This window comes from Apus apus, chromosome 1 (assembly GCF_020740795.1).
Source record: "Apus apus isolate bApuApu2 chromosome 1, bApuApu2.pri.cur, whole genome shotgun sequence".
In the NCBI taxonomy this organism is placed as follows: Eukaryota; Metazoa; Chordata; class Aves; order Apodiformes; family Apodidae; genus Apus; species Apus apus.
Window position 1 is genome coordinate 192,295,645 of NC_067282.1, and position 14,867 is coordinate 192,310,511.

The 14,867-nt window shown below is 41.7% G+C and overlaps 1 protein-coding gene and 1 long non-coding RNA gene across 6 annotated transcripts in view; one reads left to right on the forward strand and one right to left on the reverse strand.

Moving 5' to 3' along the window:
• KMT2E (lysine methyltransferase 2E (inactive)) overlaps positions 1-9,333 on the reverse strand; it is a 60,854-nt gene extending 51,521 nt beyond the window's left edge. For 2 of the 5 annotated variants that reach the window (XM_051644109.1, XM_051644105.1), the window contains exons 1-2: positions 9,000-9,333; positions 1,018-1,077 (exon numbers count right to left, since the gene is read on the reverse strand). The gene's annotated coding sequence lies outside the window, so the exon portion shown is untranslated. Of the gene's footprint in view, positions 1-1,017; positions 1,078-2,158; positions 2,180-8,999 lie in introns of those variants that run through there. The other 3 variants (XM_051644110.1, XM_051644106.1, XM_051644107.1) reach the window with 3 other exon arrangements.
• A 328-nt stretch (positions 9,334-9,661) lies between these two features.
• The window catches only part of LOC127385458 (uncharacterized), a 53,894-nt gene continuing 48,688 nt past the window's right edge, over positions 9,662-14,867 (forward strand). The window contains exons 1-2 of the long non-coding RNA XR_007889679.1: positions 9,662-10,635; positions 10,815-10,881. This is a non-coding gene — a long non-coding RNA (uncharacterized LOC127385458). The remainder of the gene's footprint in view (positions 10,636-10,814; positions 10,882-14,867) is intronic.

Below are 14,867 nucleotides of genomic sequence, written 5' to 3' on the forward strand. Positions count from 1 at the left end.
AGTAGGTACAAGGAAGGCACACTCAAATACCATATATAAACAAGGACCCACTAATGACCAACTCTTCAAGATCATGTAAAAGAAACACTTTGTTCTAAAATAAATCTGGTTTCCTGTGTATTTTTGCACAAACATTCCCACTGGCCTAAGGTTCTCTATATCCCTGTCATAGCAACAACGTCCTCCCCATCTTCATCACAATATTAACTACTCCTGTCCTCTTAAGTCTCTCAAAAACCTCCACACTGACCTTACACATTGTCAGTAGTCAGGTTCACCTCACCTCCTCCTCATGTGTCTTTGTCAGCCAGATAAAAAAAACAAAAAACAAACAGAGCAAAACAAAAACCACCAAAAAAAAGTGTTAAGTTCCTAACTCTATCAAATCATGGTTGTTTAAGTTACTGGTTGTTGTGACAGTACCTAGTGATCATTAAACCAACTTATTTAAGAAACATGGCTATTGTAGCAAAACTACTGCAGGGGAAGGCTCCTCCTCCCACTTTGTTTTTATTCCAGTGCAAATATAGAATAAGAAAAAGCATGGTGAAGAATTCATTAACATACTCATGAACTTCCCAATATAATAAACATAGGTCTCTACATTCAGCTAAGATCTTAGTCATATCTGGAATAACAGTCCACCTTCATTAATTGGTCTTGAGCTTGGGATCTAGAACAAAGAAGAAAAAACCTTCCTCCTCTACAGTATTCAAGATTCACACATAAAAAATTTCAATTTCCATCATGTACCAATTCTTCAGGTCAATACATGCATTACACCAACTCTGTTCTATTAAATGAAAGTTGTCCTTTATGTATAAACCTAAAATCAGTCTGTCACTAAGCAAAATTCCTGCCATACAGAAGAGCTAGTTTCCACTGGCTGTAGGCTATCTTCCCTTTACTGTATTGTTCCAAGGGTGCCCTTCTTATGTATTCCTCAAGAAGTGATGGAAAGTGATCTTCCTCAAATATTTATGCCAGCCCATAAAAACATGGAAGTCTTGCCCTTACCTCTTCTCTCTCTTCACTCCTCCTTTTCTTCTCTCAGTGGAAGTTAGACAAAATACAGAGCTAGGAGGAGAAAAAGAATGAGTGGTAGAAGGGAAATAAAGGTAAATGCAGTTACAGAAAGAATGAGATTATTGAACAGAAATCTCTCAAGCAGAAAACAGAGGCATACAGAAAAATACTATGCTTACATATTTTTACATATTACAATATTGTACATACTTTGTACAGATTTTAATTTTTGTATTTACAGAAACCAACCCCAAAAATAGAAAATTAACTGCCAATTAGTTTAACAGCACAAAAAAGGCCTACCATTAAAAATTGGCAATTATTTGAGATGGAGAGTCAATGAATTGTAAAATACAACACAAGTACAGCATATGAGGAAGAGAAAACTTTTAGACAGAAACACTGCTTATTACTTGGAGAAGTATATACAAGCAGCCTAACACTGGTGTGTTACACTTTATCACTGTGAGATGTAAAATTCTTTTAAATAGAAATGCGAAGGATAAAAAAAACAAAGTAGTTTCCCAGTAAAAAGTTGCTGGGTTTTTTGCTGCTTTGTGTCAGCTGTTTTAATACAAACATTTTTCTCTATCTACCACAAAGTGGCAAATAATAGTTGATTAAACTTACTCAAAATGCCTGTATGTCACTTACCACATATTCTCAAAAAACCCACTATTTGTATCCATTTTCTTGCATTATTATTCTTGACAAGTATTGAGAATTATAAAGTATTTCTGCAAGCACACAGTTCACATTCTGTAAGTCATGTCTACTTAGGAAATTTATTAAATGTAACAGTATACCTCACAGGGACTGAGTCCCTGGAAGGTCTAAATTCTAAGGCCCAATATTTCTCCCAAGAAGCAAGGCTTTGGGGAAGGAGGGGAGGGTGAACAAGGAAAATAATTCACTCATTTTTTTTTCTATGCTGCCTAATAAGACTTTGGAGCCTAATGTAATTATTAGATACCTACTACACAAGGAGTAAATTCTTTTCACTTCTTTTAAGTCTGGCATTTCAGTTAAGCAAATTTCTATTTTGACGTTTTCACTTCAGTAGATTCCAAAAACTAGTTCCCCTGACTTATCAGTGGCATTTGACTTACACAAATACCACAACAGCACTTACACTTGTGGAAGCAGTTTGTAGACATTCAGCTAGTTCTTACACTTATGCCTAGAAATCTAAACACAAACAAGTCAGAAAGTTGTGCTATTTCAAACAGAAACTTTAATTCTTCCTAGCAGTTAGAAAAATTATTTTATGTCATTTTAACCACAGTTCAATCTGGACTATATTTGTTGGTAACAATTTGGTACTATTTCAATGCTCTTAACTAAGATTTTGGGAGGAAAGGATACAGATGCAGGCTGGAGAGGGTCCAGAGAAGGGCCACAAGGATGATGAGAGGACTGGAGAACCTGCCATAGGAGGAGAGGCTGAGAAAATCAGGTTTGTTCAGCCTTGAGAAAAGAAGGCTTCAGGGACACCTTATTACCATGCTCCATTACTTAAAAAGGGTGGCTACCAAGAAGATGGAGATTCTCTATTTACAAAGAGTCATGCAGAAAAGACAAGAGGTAATGGGCACAAGTTGCTCCTGGGAAGATTCCAATTGGACATCTGAGGTAAATTTTTCACCATGACATTGGAACGGTCTCCCAAGGCAAGCAGTAGATTCTCACACATTGGAGAGTTTTAGGTCTCAGCTTGACAGGGTGCTGAGCCATCTCATATAGACTATAGTATTACCTAAAAAGGTTGGACCAAATTATCCTTGAGGTCCCTTCCAACCCTGCCTTCTATGAATCTATGATAAGAGGACAAGAGGGGGTGAAGGAACAGATGAAAGGGACTATGTCATGTTCAAGGACAGCCAAAAAAAATACAGATGTTTAAGACTGAAAGATCTTCCCTACTTTCAAAGAAACAAAAAACATTTTTAATTGCAATTATCTTGCAAAACTATTTTGACTGATTCGCATGAATCTTAAGATTCCACGCACTTGTAACTTTACATCTTTGTGTTTTCAGGTTTCAGTATGTATTTTTAATAGCAATAACAAATACGTGAAATACATCATCTTAGAATAAGAACAAAGAAATTCTGCCCAGCAATAAAGCACAAAACACGACTTTTAACTTGCAATACTACTGCCACACAGAAGGGGAAAAAAAGATGCAGTTTGTCTTTCATTTCTTCCAGTACAGAAGATGTTACTGGAAAGCAGAGAGACAATAGAGAATGAACATTATAAAAAACCCCACTATAGTCATTAATAAAAATCCTGCATAATGATATTAAAGAGTAAGGCTTCCCACCAAGTGTTTCTACCCCAAGCTAAAAAAAAAACCTCAATTAGGTTTATTACTTGCTAAAGCATCTGAGGGAGTAACCTCATCCACATAGCCTGTAAAATAACTACTGTATTGTTTTAATCAGTTTAATATAAACGTATTCACGTTTCTTTCACAGTTCTAGCATAATAGGCTTGGAAACTAAATAAGAGACGTAATCTATCTATACCTTCTCCAAAACCTATAAATAAGTTGCTGTAGTTCTCTGGTCTTCACCTTCAGTTTAAGTAGAACCTACTAAAAAAAATTCCAAGTTGAAAAGTTTCTTTACACCAACAGTTAAGACAGGATTAACTGTCTAGACTTGGAATATCATCTGTCTTGTGATATGGTTTAAACACAGCCAGCCCCATTATAACCATACTAATTAGGAGTTAGCTTCCTTTGTCTACTGAAGGCAAGTTAAGAGCATCACCCACTGCTAAAGAAAAAAGTATCTTTAGACCTAATCAAATCAGAAGATTTAGAGTAACGAACACAGACCCAATTTAAATATTCAGAACTCCTCCAGGTAACAGATCCACACCTGCCATTCTGTATACATTTTAAATTCTCACTTTGTGAATACAGAATATTTATTTCATCTCTTTCTATGATAAAATAACCAACAATGGACAAAGAGATTATAGGTCCTCCTTCCTAAACTGCAATATAAGGCACAATTTTGTCATTAAAATATAGTCTTATCATCTTGCCTTTAAACTTGATGGTAATTTATTTTTATGATAAAGTTGTAAAAGTGAATTATTACCTACACTATGATGGCATAAAACAACACACAAAACACAGCTACAAATAAGAATTAAAAAAACTAGCTTCTCTAAGCCTGAGTCTGCACATTTTAGTATCTATATCTATTAAAAATATTAAAACTAAATTCTAAAACTAGGATCAATACTATTTTGATATTCCTACACTTGGCCCGATATGCAAAACTGCTGGTGCCTTGCAAGTCTCACCTAAGTTTTACAACACTGCATCTCCATCTAAGCAATGTATGAACTATCGTATTAAAGGAGAGATAGCACTGTTTCAATAAAATATGCAAATCAAACATTTCACTTGCACTTGATGCAAGCTGTGTGCTACTTCAACATACTCTTCACTTGTACTTTTGAAGCATACAACTTGAGTTAACACTGTGATTTACCATAGGTCTTAGAAAGTAATTTAATTTTTAAAAATAAAGCACCCAACAAAACTGTCTTCAAAGGTTTACAGATAAACCTAATTATTAAAATTTTCTAACAACCAGCTGAGTTTAAAATCTTGCCTGTTTCATTAACACCACATTAACTTTTGTAAGAGGAAATAAAAATAATCTCAATATCTCCCAGCAAGCCTATGAAACCCTGACAAGGTTCCTTTTAAATAAGTTGTTTGTTATGCCTTAAAGGTAACAACAATTTTGTCTTTGAACACAACTCTAGCAGGTTTTTTTTGTAGTATGAAGGTCATAAGCAGAATTTTGGATGCTCAAAGAGATTAGCTTGAACTTTTGAGGGTACAATTCTTTGGTTAGTAAGAAAATGAGAACACTGACGTAGTTAGAAATATTTATTCATTCAAAAGCCCACTACAATTAACTCTTTAAATAATTCAGAAAATGGAAGAATAAGAAGTGTGTGGTTTTTTTCTTAATCCACATTCTACATATGCTGAAACCTTTTTTCCTTTCAAGAGATGCCTGTACTTTCATTCTCAGCAATAAATCAAAACTACTACTTGCACAGTGGAAACATTTAGTAAACACTACCTGTTCCAAAAACACTGTCCAACAAAATTTGCTTTTGAGAGATTCACAACTCATTTTATATAGAAGTCACAAAGAAAATAATACAGATTAAACGTCCTTAGCATCTCTCCAGAAGTTTGAATTGGATTTTGTATGTTCAACAATCTACAACACCACCCCCATTCAGTTTTTTTTAGAATGCCACATGAAAATAGCAACATACTTCCATTAAACCTTAATTTACATTTATTTATTAAGAACAATGCCACAATTCTACAATTACATACACCACTCCTCAACTAAGTCCCACAAATACTCCTTACTAAAATTAGTAGTAGCATGCACACAAAATTAAGACTGTTCTTAAATCAAGCTGAGATCAGGACTAGATACACTACAGCCTTCAGTGTGACACCAATCTCTGTATTTCTGCTGCCTTCCAAAAGAATATTAACAGTTGTGTGTGCTGAAACTGTACCAAAGATATGAGGTAACAACTCCTAAAAGTAATCTGAATTTCAGTGCTAAGAAGAATTTTCCCTAGATACAGTCTAAATTGCCAGCATTATTTCCCCTCTGAAACTTCCCAGATGGCAAAAAATGCTCACCCAAAAGGCTAAGAGACAGTTAAGTAGATTTTTCCTTCAGATATTAAAAGCTTGAGGAGACATAAATGTTTTTAGAACTACAGTCATATTATGGCATTTGTAACACAATGTCTGTGAATCAGGAAAGTCTCTCGAAAAAAATAAATTTGGATTTCAAACCTTCCCTCTTTCAAGAAACTTTATTAGTCGGGGAGGTGTACTTAATTATGAATATGCTTTAACTTATCAAGATGAATTGAGTGAAAAAATATGTAACTTGCTTTGTAATATTGTCTCCTTAAAACAGATTACAGATCTGTTTTTACAAATGGAGAAACTGAGTCACAAAGGCAAACTGACTCACTAAAACTCATACAGGAAAACTCTGGAAGAACTCAAAATTCCCAAGAGGTTCTTAGTGCATAAAATTTGCAATATATAAGCTGTAAAATTCAAGTCTATGTATTTAAATTTGGGGCTTTTACTACATAGCCCCAAACAAGAACACCTTTTGTAAGACATAGAAAATTATTTTCTGTTAATTTTAGTCTTGAATCAGATGTCTGCTTGAGAACATGACTGAGGCCCTGAAGTCAGACTGCAGAGCTGTGCAGCCACCTAAGTCATAATGTTTTAAAAATTATTCACAAGAACAGGAGTTTTAAACCTAGGGAGAGGAAAGAAAAACGCAAGAGGTTTAAAAAATGGCCCATAGATATACTCTTCAGAACATTATTCATGTGCTTTTTACTAAACAGAGTAAGATACAGTTTATAAAAAAATCAAATCTAAATAAATAAAGGAAGGTATGACAGGAGCATGCATTACTGGACTATTAACACATGACTTGGTGGTTGAAAACACTCAGCCTTTGGCCTCAAAACACACGAAAGGCATGCATTAACAACACTCTGAAAGTCTTACTATCTTATGGTTCAACTTCAGGTATACTTCAAACCACAAATCAGTGCTTCTAAAATGTATCTAAATTAAAAATCTTCAGAGATTGAAGACAGTTTTGCCATTTCAATACCTCACATTTGACTGCTTAAATCCAGAAGGTTCCAAAGCTATACTAGAGTAGGAATTTATACCTCATTAAAGCAAGGATGAGATTAAAGACAGGCATACAAAAAAAAAGTTGTGGGGTTTTTTTTAGTTGCTTAAAACACACAATTTGCAGCCTTCGTAGTTTGTATCAGAGCACACTACACCAACTACCAAATAATAAATCCTTGTGACCTCCCTTCCCCCCACCCAAACGTATTTATAGTGGTGATACTAAAAGGTTCACATTTCATTTAGGAAAAAAATTAGAGGTTAGGAACTGCACCTTCACTCAGTATTTGTATGCATATTACCACATATACAATTTATACAGCAATATACAAAATAAATTGAAGGAAAAAAGGTTAATACAGAGATTACTTGGTGGTAGAATTTCTTACTCCGTGTACTAATAAAGTAACAGGTTATAATCTCACATGCATTATTTCAGTAAGTATTAAGTTATTTCAGTATTCTCAAACTATGGAATCACTACACAGAATTACTACCCCGATATCCAGCAAAGGTATTTCCTGGAAGGTGAATATGACGTTCACAAATGTGATTTCACAAAGAATTTAGCTGACTGTTTTAGTGATCTTAACCCACTACTTATTTTGATAAATGTTAACACTTTCATGTTGATAATAGGATGGACAGACATACATCATCCATCACAAACACAGAAGCTTTTCCAAATTATTAAGCTGGCATACAGATTACCTTACAGCAACCCGTACACATCCCTCAAAGAATCTACTTGAGTCTGTTGCCTCTTTCCACCCCCCTTTTCCCCGACAAGAGTGGTCTCGTTCACTTGCCTTTCACACACATAACCAATAAAATTAATCAGCTGGAATACAGCATTTTTAAATCGCAGTAAAGTCAAGAGATGTTTTGTACGTTATTCGAAGGGAAGAGTAATTTCATTTAAACATAGTAAGACTCTTAATATGCTGCAGACAAACGCACTGCATGGGGTGTGGAGGACCCGAGCTGATTAGATTACCACAACATCAGCCTGAGGCCGCCATTTTTAGAATCTCTAAAGGACAAAAGAGGGAAATTAAAAAATTTGCCCCACATTTTTTCAAAAGTAACTTTAAAAGTATAGTGATTATAATCAATTAATCATGCATTCTAAGCACAGCCATGGATATCTCTCTGTCTTCTCTGATTTGAGCCCTGAGTAACAAAAACGTTTCGTTATTATTCCTTTAAGGTACTGTAAATAAACAGACTAAAACATTCCTAAACCAATATGCAGCACTAAACTTCTGCTTTTAACGACACGTAGTATGTACCATTTTAAGGACCTCAGGGCTTTTAGCCACCGCACATTCCCCAATGGCTGAGTATGGGGGAATACAGGACCTTTATAATCAAGACTATATTATGTTTCTCTACCCTATTTAATACTGCACAGTGAACCGTTTGTTCTCCTCCCCTATGTCTGCAGCAATAGGGTCTACCCCTTCAAGATTATTTAAGGAAGAGACTGAAATATGCCACCCAAGGAACCTGAATACTGGCTGCAGAAACTAAAGAACCTGAATACTGGCTGCAGAAACTAAAGCAAGAAAGGGATGCACCAATATAACTACTTACACCCTCAAGAAAGGGGGTGGAGAGAATGATCCCCTTTTAAATTGGCACAGAAACTCCTGAGGACTGCTTTCCGTTCGTCCAGGTTACACCACGAAGCGGAGATATTACCAGGGAGGGAGGAAAAGAGGCGGGGGTGTGGAAGGCAGAGATATTAGGCCTACAACGAGCCATTTTAGTATCACAAAGCAAAAATACACAGGATGGAGAAAGAGAACAGGTTTTCCTAAGGTTCATAAAACTCAATACGCAGTCCCAATAACACACAAACCCGTTCTTAAAACCGAGAGTCTAAGGAAGCCTATGTTGTCACATAATAGCGCCTTTTGGCTCTCTTTCCAAGCATAATGCATAAACCTGGCATAACTGCCAAAAAATTCTCCTCAGCTCCTCCAGTTACAGTAACCCGCCATATTCACAAGATATAGCGACAGCCTGCCATTTTTTAACCAAACCCCACAAAAGGAAAAGCAAATTCAAGGAAACTTAGATAGTATATAAGCGCATTTCAAGACAGAAGGGAGTTATACACGCACCAAGGATTATGAGACGTTCCCGTCGCATTTCGCTCCCTTTTTGCCACCCCCCTCCCCGAAGCACCCACAGCAGAATACGCTGGCAATGACCAAAGACTCACCTGTAATTGTCACAGGCCAGGTAGCAGGACCCCTTAGCTGAGCCCCTTCTCTATCCCAACCAAAACAATGCAACAGCCCCACTGCGGATGTCCCTACACTAGACAGGACTCAACTCCCAGCAGGCTCTGCTAAAAGAAAGAACGGGAAAGAAAGAGGAGACCCCCCCCTCCCCCCAAACCTAGCTCAGTACGCAGAGCCCTACAGGGACCAGCTCGGAAGCGCCTTTGCCTTGGGACCTGTGTACAAACCCCGCTGCCGCCGCTGCTCCCGTGTCTCCCTCCTTTCAGCCTCCTACGCTCCCCTCTATGTCACTGCCTCTCTGGGAAAATGGCGTCCGCTCTCCCCTCCCTCCCCCTGCACGGGGCTCACCCGCCCCGCCTGGCAGGGGCAGGGTTACCAAGGCGAAGCCAAACAGCCGCCATTTTGCTTACGGGCTGGGAGCGCAGTGTGAGCCGGCTGAGCCCTCAGTGTCCATTTTGCAACAACGCTTTGCACGTTACGCTGAACGGCTCAGGTCTGGGCGCGGTCAAGACATCAGACTGCGGCAGGGGCTGGGCAGGGGGGCTGCGAGGAGGTGTGGAGGGAAGTAGGGCAGGGGAGGAGGGGCGGCCGCAGCTGGGGCTGGTGCCGGGGGCTATCCGCAGCCCCGGAGGCGCAGACCGCGGGGGAGGGGCAGGGGCTCCGACCCCGGCTGTTGTGGAACCGAGTGCGGGCGGGAGGATGTCTGACTCAGAGCTGTATCCTCTGAGGCAGAAACGCCAAAACTCCCTCTTCAGCTGCTCTTCTCCCCCCCCCCCCCACCTCCGGCTTCCGCCTCATGACCGTCGACGGAGAGCAGTATAACTATTCTTTATGAATCTCAAACCGAAGGGTAGATTTTCGCCAAAAAGTAACGCGAAGAGCTAGGCAGACCGTTCAGCTCTTGACGCACGCAGAGGAACTTAGTTGTGGGGCGGGAAAAGGGGAGGGCGTAGGAGCTTTGAGACCCGTTCAGGGCGATTGGGGGTTTTGACTGAATCTCTCTTGTCAATAAGGCACTTGAGGCTGACAATCTTCCCCGAAACGTTTAAGGCTCATAAGGCAAGTAGGAGAGGGCTTCTTAACGCGTCTGGAACAGCGCTAGCTAAAGGCGTTTCTTTTCTGCAAGGAACGAGCCTATTTCACCTTTAGGGAACGGCAGTTGGGGAGCAGGTATGGTCTGCTTTCATCCAGACAAGCTGGCAAAGCCAGGGGCTCGCTCAGCGTTTCAGGGCAGCCGCAGCTGCTGCCGTTGCTACCGAGCTCCTCTTCCTTTCGCCCCATCCCCTCCCAGCTCCCGTCCTGCCCGCACACGGCCCAGCCTTCCCTGCCCGGCTTCAGCCCCTCCAGCGATACGGCTGATTGAGGGAGGGGAGGCGGCGGCTGGGGTTTCATTCGACGCCCACCAGGGGCTGAGCGAGCCTCCTTCAGTGCGCAAACTCGGGGCACCAGATAAAAGCTGGGCTGGCAGCTCTTACCCTGCCTCGATGGAGCCGCCACAATCGGGTGACTGGAGAAGCAGTTAGCAGCAGCGCCATAGACTAGCATCCCCCCACACCTTGGGCAGAGAGAGTTTGGGGCTCTAAACAGCTGCTGCTGCGGCAAGAGGGAGCCGAGGTGAAGGGATCTGCTAGCTTGGTTGGACGCAGAGGAGGCGGCTGTAATGGGGCATTGAGTCTGAGGGAGGAGGGGGGCGATTAAACGTCTTGTGATCATGGCGGAGTCTATGGGTATTTTTTCCTGTCTAACTCTTCTGTGCGTGTATCTCTTGTTTCTCTCTTTCTCTCTCTCTTTAGGGCGCTTGGCTGGGGCTGCTCGCTCGGGTTCTGCCTGTTGTTGCGCGAAATGGCGGCTGGCGTCTTGGTGGGTTTGGTTGTCGGTTTTTTTTTTGTGTAGGGTGTTTTTTTTTTCCCTCTCCTTCCCCTCCTCTTCCCCTCCCCCCACTCGTGCCTGGGCTGCGGCTCCGCAGCGAACGGCGGCGGAGACTGAGTCAGGAGGGGGGAGGGGGCTGCGCGGGAGCCAATAGGCGGGCCGGCCGGGCGAGCCCGGCGCGCTCTGATTGGCTGGCGCTGACATCATCCTGCAGCAGGGGCAGCCGCAGCTGGGCAGGGCTGGGGAGCTGCCGGGGGAGGCTGGTGCAAAGGGAGAAAACGGGCGCCATGATCCCAGCGCCAGGGAGGACTTCCCGGGCGGGGGATTCCCCCCGAAGAGCTGGTGGCAAGGAGAGCGTGAACGGGCCTGGGCTTCTCCTTCCCAACCAGTGCTGGGGCTTGTGAGGAGAGGAGCGGGGGAAGAGCGAGAGAGGAGCAACTCGTGCCTGCTTTTGTAACTGCGTCAGTCCAAGATGGCGCAGGGTCTCCCTGGAGAGGGAAGGGAGTTGCACGTCCGCCGGAGGTCATGTGACCGCGCTGCATTCTTGTGGGCTTTGGCTGCAGACCAAGCTGGCGGCGGCTGCCCGGGAGAGTCCGCGCTTCCCTCCCCCTCCCCGCGCAGCGCCGTCGGTGCCGCGCTGGTTCCCGTTTCCCTTCCCCCATTAACCTTGCGCACGAGGCTGTAGCTGCCGCCGAGGAAGGTTCTCGCTTCTTTCCTCCTTCTCCACCCATCTCCAGGGTGTAGCTGCTCTCGGGGGAAGCTTTCCATGCCGCCTCCTCTCCGCGTAAAGGCTTCGCCCACCGCAAGGGAAAGTTGCCCCTCGGCGCCTGTTCGCTCCGCCCGAGCGTGGGAGCGGGCGGTGAGCGGGGCCTGCCCGCGGCCCGCTGCGCTCACGCACCCGCCGCTGCTCGGCTCGGCTTCCCCGGCCTGGCTGCGAGTTAGGTTCCCCGGAATACCCTCCTGAAAGAGTCGGGTTAAGCGGTGTTTTAAGTGACCTCATTAAAACAGCTGAGGAAAACGCACAGGCTGTGCGGAGTTGTTCTTCCGACGAGGAGGTCGCCGCACGTCAGTGTTGCTTTGCCGGGGTTGAGGGCCTAACGGAAAACCTGAAGGCTATGAAATGAGCAGAACTTAGTTATGGGGGGAAAAAACAACAGCAGAAACAACAATGGACGGGTGTTTTCTTTGTACGTTGTTGGATCCTGTTGTAGGAGTTGAGCAGCTTTTCTGTGGGCTGATGTGGCATGTATGACATAGTTGGGCCGTGGATGGCCTGCATCTCTAACATAGATTTTTAAGTATGTACTTGATGGAAATGAAAACGATGGTATGCAAATATAATGAAGTGCCCCATCTTTCACTTTTTGAGATGGAGAAGAAAAATGAACTTGTCACACAGGTTAGGGTAGGCTTGGAAGCTTAGCAAATACATTTTCTGAGTATTTTTTAAATTTCAATATTCTGATGAGGGAAGGGAAGTGGAAAAAAAAATGTACGTTTTCCAGGCGTCACACTTTAAGGGATGGAGTCAGTGTTACTGTTTGGGTGGGGTGCTTGTGTTTTCAGAGTAATTCAGTGCTAGTTCCTCTGTTGTATGGCAGGATGTAAGTTTAGGTTCTGCCTCTAACCCAACGAACAAATTCACATTTATAATTGCTCATGCTCTAAGGGTGATGGTTCGTTTGATTTACAGATGTTTCATAGCACTTTTTCTGTTCTCAGTCTGTCCCTAGATAGAAGTGAATTACTCTTTTTTCTCTTTTTCCTCAGTAGTAGTAACCTGGTGGGGGTTGAAGCCTGAATACTCGGTGAATGTGTTGTGTGAGAACTACTGGAATGAAAGTTACTGGGTATATGACTAATACAGAAGATTCCTGTATAATAGATGCTACTTAATACTTGTTACATAAGTAATAGGGTGAGGTGGAGCCTAGTTACATAAGAACCGACTGGGGAGCTCTTGTAAGTAGTCCATATTAGTTGCAGATATAGCCTGCAGGGCATCTGTCTGTTGTGGGGGGAGGGGTAGAAGAACAGGATTGGAAGCATTTACTAGTGCCACATTTTTCCTTTGTGGGTTATATAAAGGATACGAGGAAAGAAATGGAGGAGACAGTAATTAAGGATGACACAGTGTGAAACACTAAAGTTTGGAGTTTCATTTTAGCCTAGCTTTCAGGATATAAGCTCTGCTTCCTAAAAGAACACCCCCCTTCCCTCTTTGCATGTCGGATGGTGGCTGTCAGCTGAACGTTGCATCAACCAATTTTGTTCTGTGCAGACTACTATAAAGAGCAGTATTCTTGAGTCCTATAGGTTGTGAGTTTTCTTTTTTCTCCTTTTGTAATGGAAACTTCCAGAGAGGCTTTCAGTGCACAATGGTTCTTTTGATACAAAGCAGATTTGTTTGGGATGTGACATAAAATATTTTGTTGCAGATGTGTTAGTTGAAGAACACTAATTTGAACTAAAAATAAGGAAAACCATATTTTATTCTTGCATTTAGGCATGTATTCCATAATTATGAAATGGGGAGTAGTTGCCTACCTCACTGTAAAGAAGCAGTTCAAATAGCCTATGTAAAAGTGGTTTATATAGAATACCTGGAAGTCAAAGCTCAACTATGGCAGTTAGACCTTTAATTCTTAAAGCATTCTTTTAGTTAGCTCACGTAAGTAGCAGATTTTGCTTTGAAAATTAACTACTTTAAAAGTTATTTGTGTAATAATAAGCTGGTAGCTGATTGCAGGAGTACTTGAATTGTGTCTCTAGGCTTTTATGAAGCTATAGAAATGAAGGCAAGTTTTAATGAGCTCATAATATTTTGTTTGTTTCAAGGCTTTCTATTAGCTGTTCTCAGAGAAGCAGTACTAGTTCTTGTCAAAGAAGCAGTGACTCCAGCAGTGTTGTTGCACTGCAGTCTAAAAGCTATGTCTGATGCATTCTGAATTACTTCTGCTGCAGGAGATGAGTAAAAAAACATGCACATACTGCTTTAACCCTGAAGCCTCAGGGGAGGGGATTTACCCAAATGTTTGTCTAATGTAAACTGTGTCTTAATCTGGAAGGTGAGGGGAAGGAAGGGAGCTGTAGGAGAGAGAGACTGAGTAAAAGCAGGCACGTTGCTAGTATTTATGGTAGCCTACCAGGGAGAGAAACTATTTCTACTGAAGTACAATTCTTTCCTTTTAATATTTCAATTGGCTGGACGTTGTCCAAGCAGTTAAGACTTGTGGTTTTAACTTGTCATGATGGCCTGTGCTTGTATGTGTGGTCTGTGCTTTTGCTAAGATCTGTTATTTAAACACTGTTGTTTACCTTTAGTGTTACAGGGGGACTAACGAGTTCAAGGTTATGTAGGGGAGAAAGGAGAGAGATACTAACAGTGTAATAAATCCTAGCATGCATTAATGCCATAGTTGAAACAGTTGGAGTGGTGCTCATGCTGAAAGATGATCCAGCACCTTTTTCCCAGCTGTTCATTCTTGCTTCTGCACCACCCCTTTTTTTGATGGTGCAAGTGATCATGTGGGAATTAGAGAAGAATGGATCTCACATAAGCCTAATTGTAATGGGTAGTTCTTTAATGTGAATGTTCATCGCGTGGCTTCACAAACACTCCTGCTTAAACAGTAGGAAGAAGCAGCTGCAGGGAGAATGGAGATGTGCAGGTTTTAACTTAATGAAATTAGATACATGTTTTCTTAGCAAAGATGCAGTTCTTTGGGAATTTTGAGAAGCAACTTTGAAAGGCACTTGGCTATTGCAGCCAGAATCGGTGCTTAAGGAGTCAAGCATGCTAAAAAAAAATACTCAAAATTTTAGAGGTATGTAAGTTACTGCAAGGTTTATCTTTAGTTGTAGGTGGCAAAATCATTTTGGATTCACTGAAATGGTAGCCTACAAAAGTAAGTGAAATATTATTTCTTCTTAAGTGTAGCGAAGTTAAGTGTTCGCAGGATTTTGGACTTAAGGAG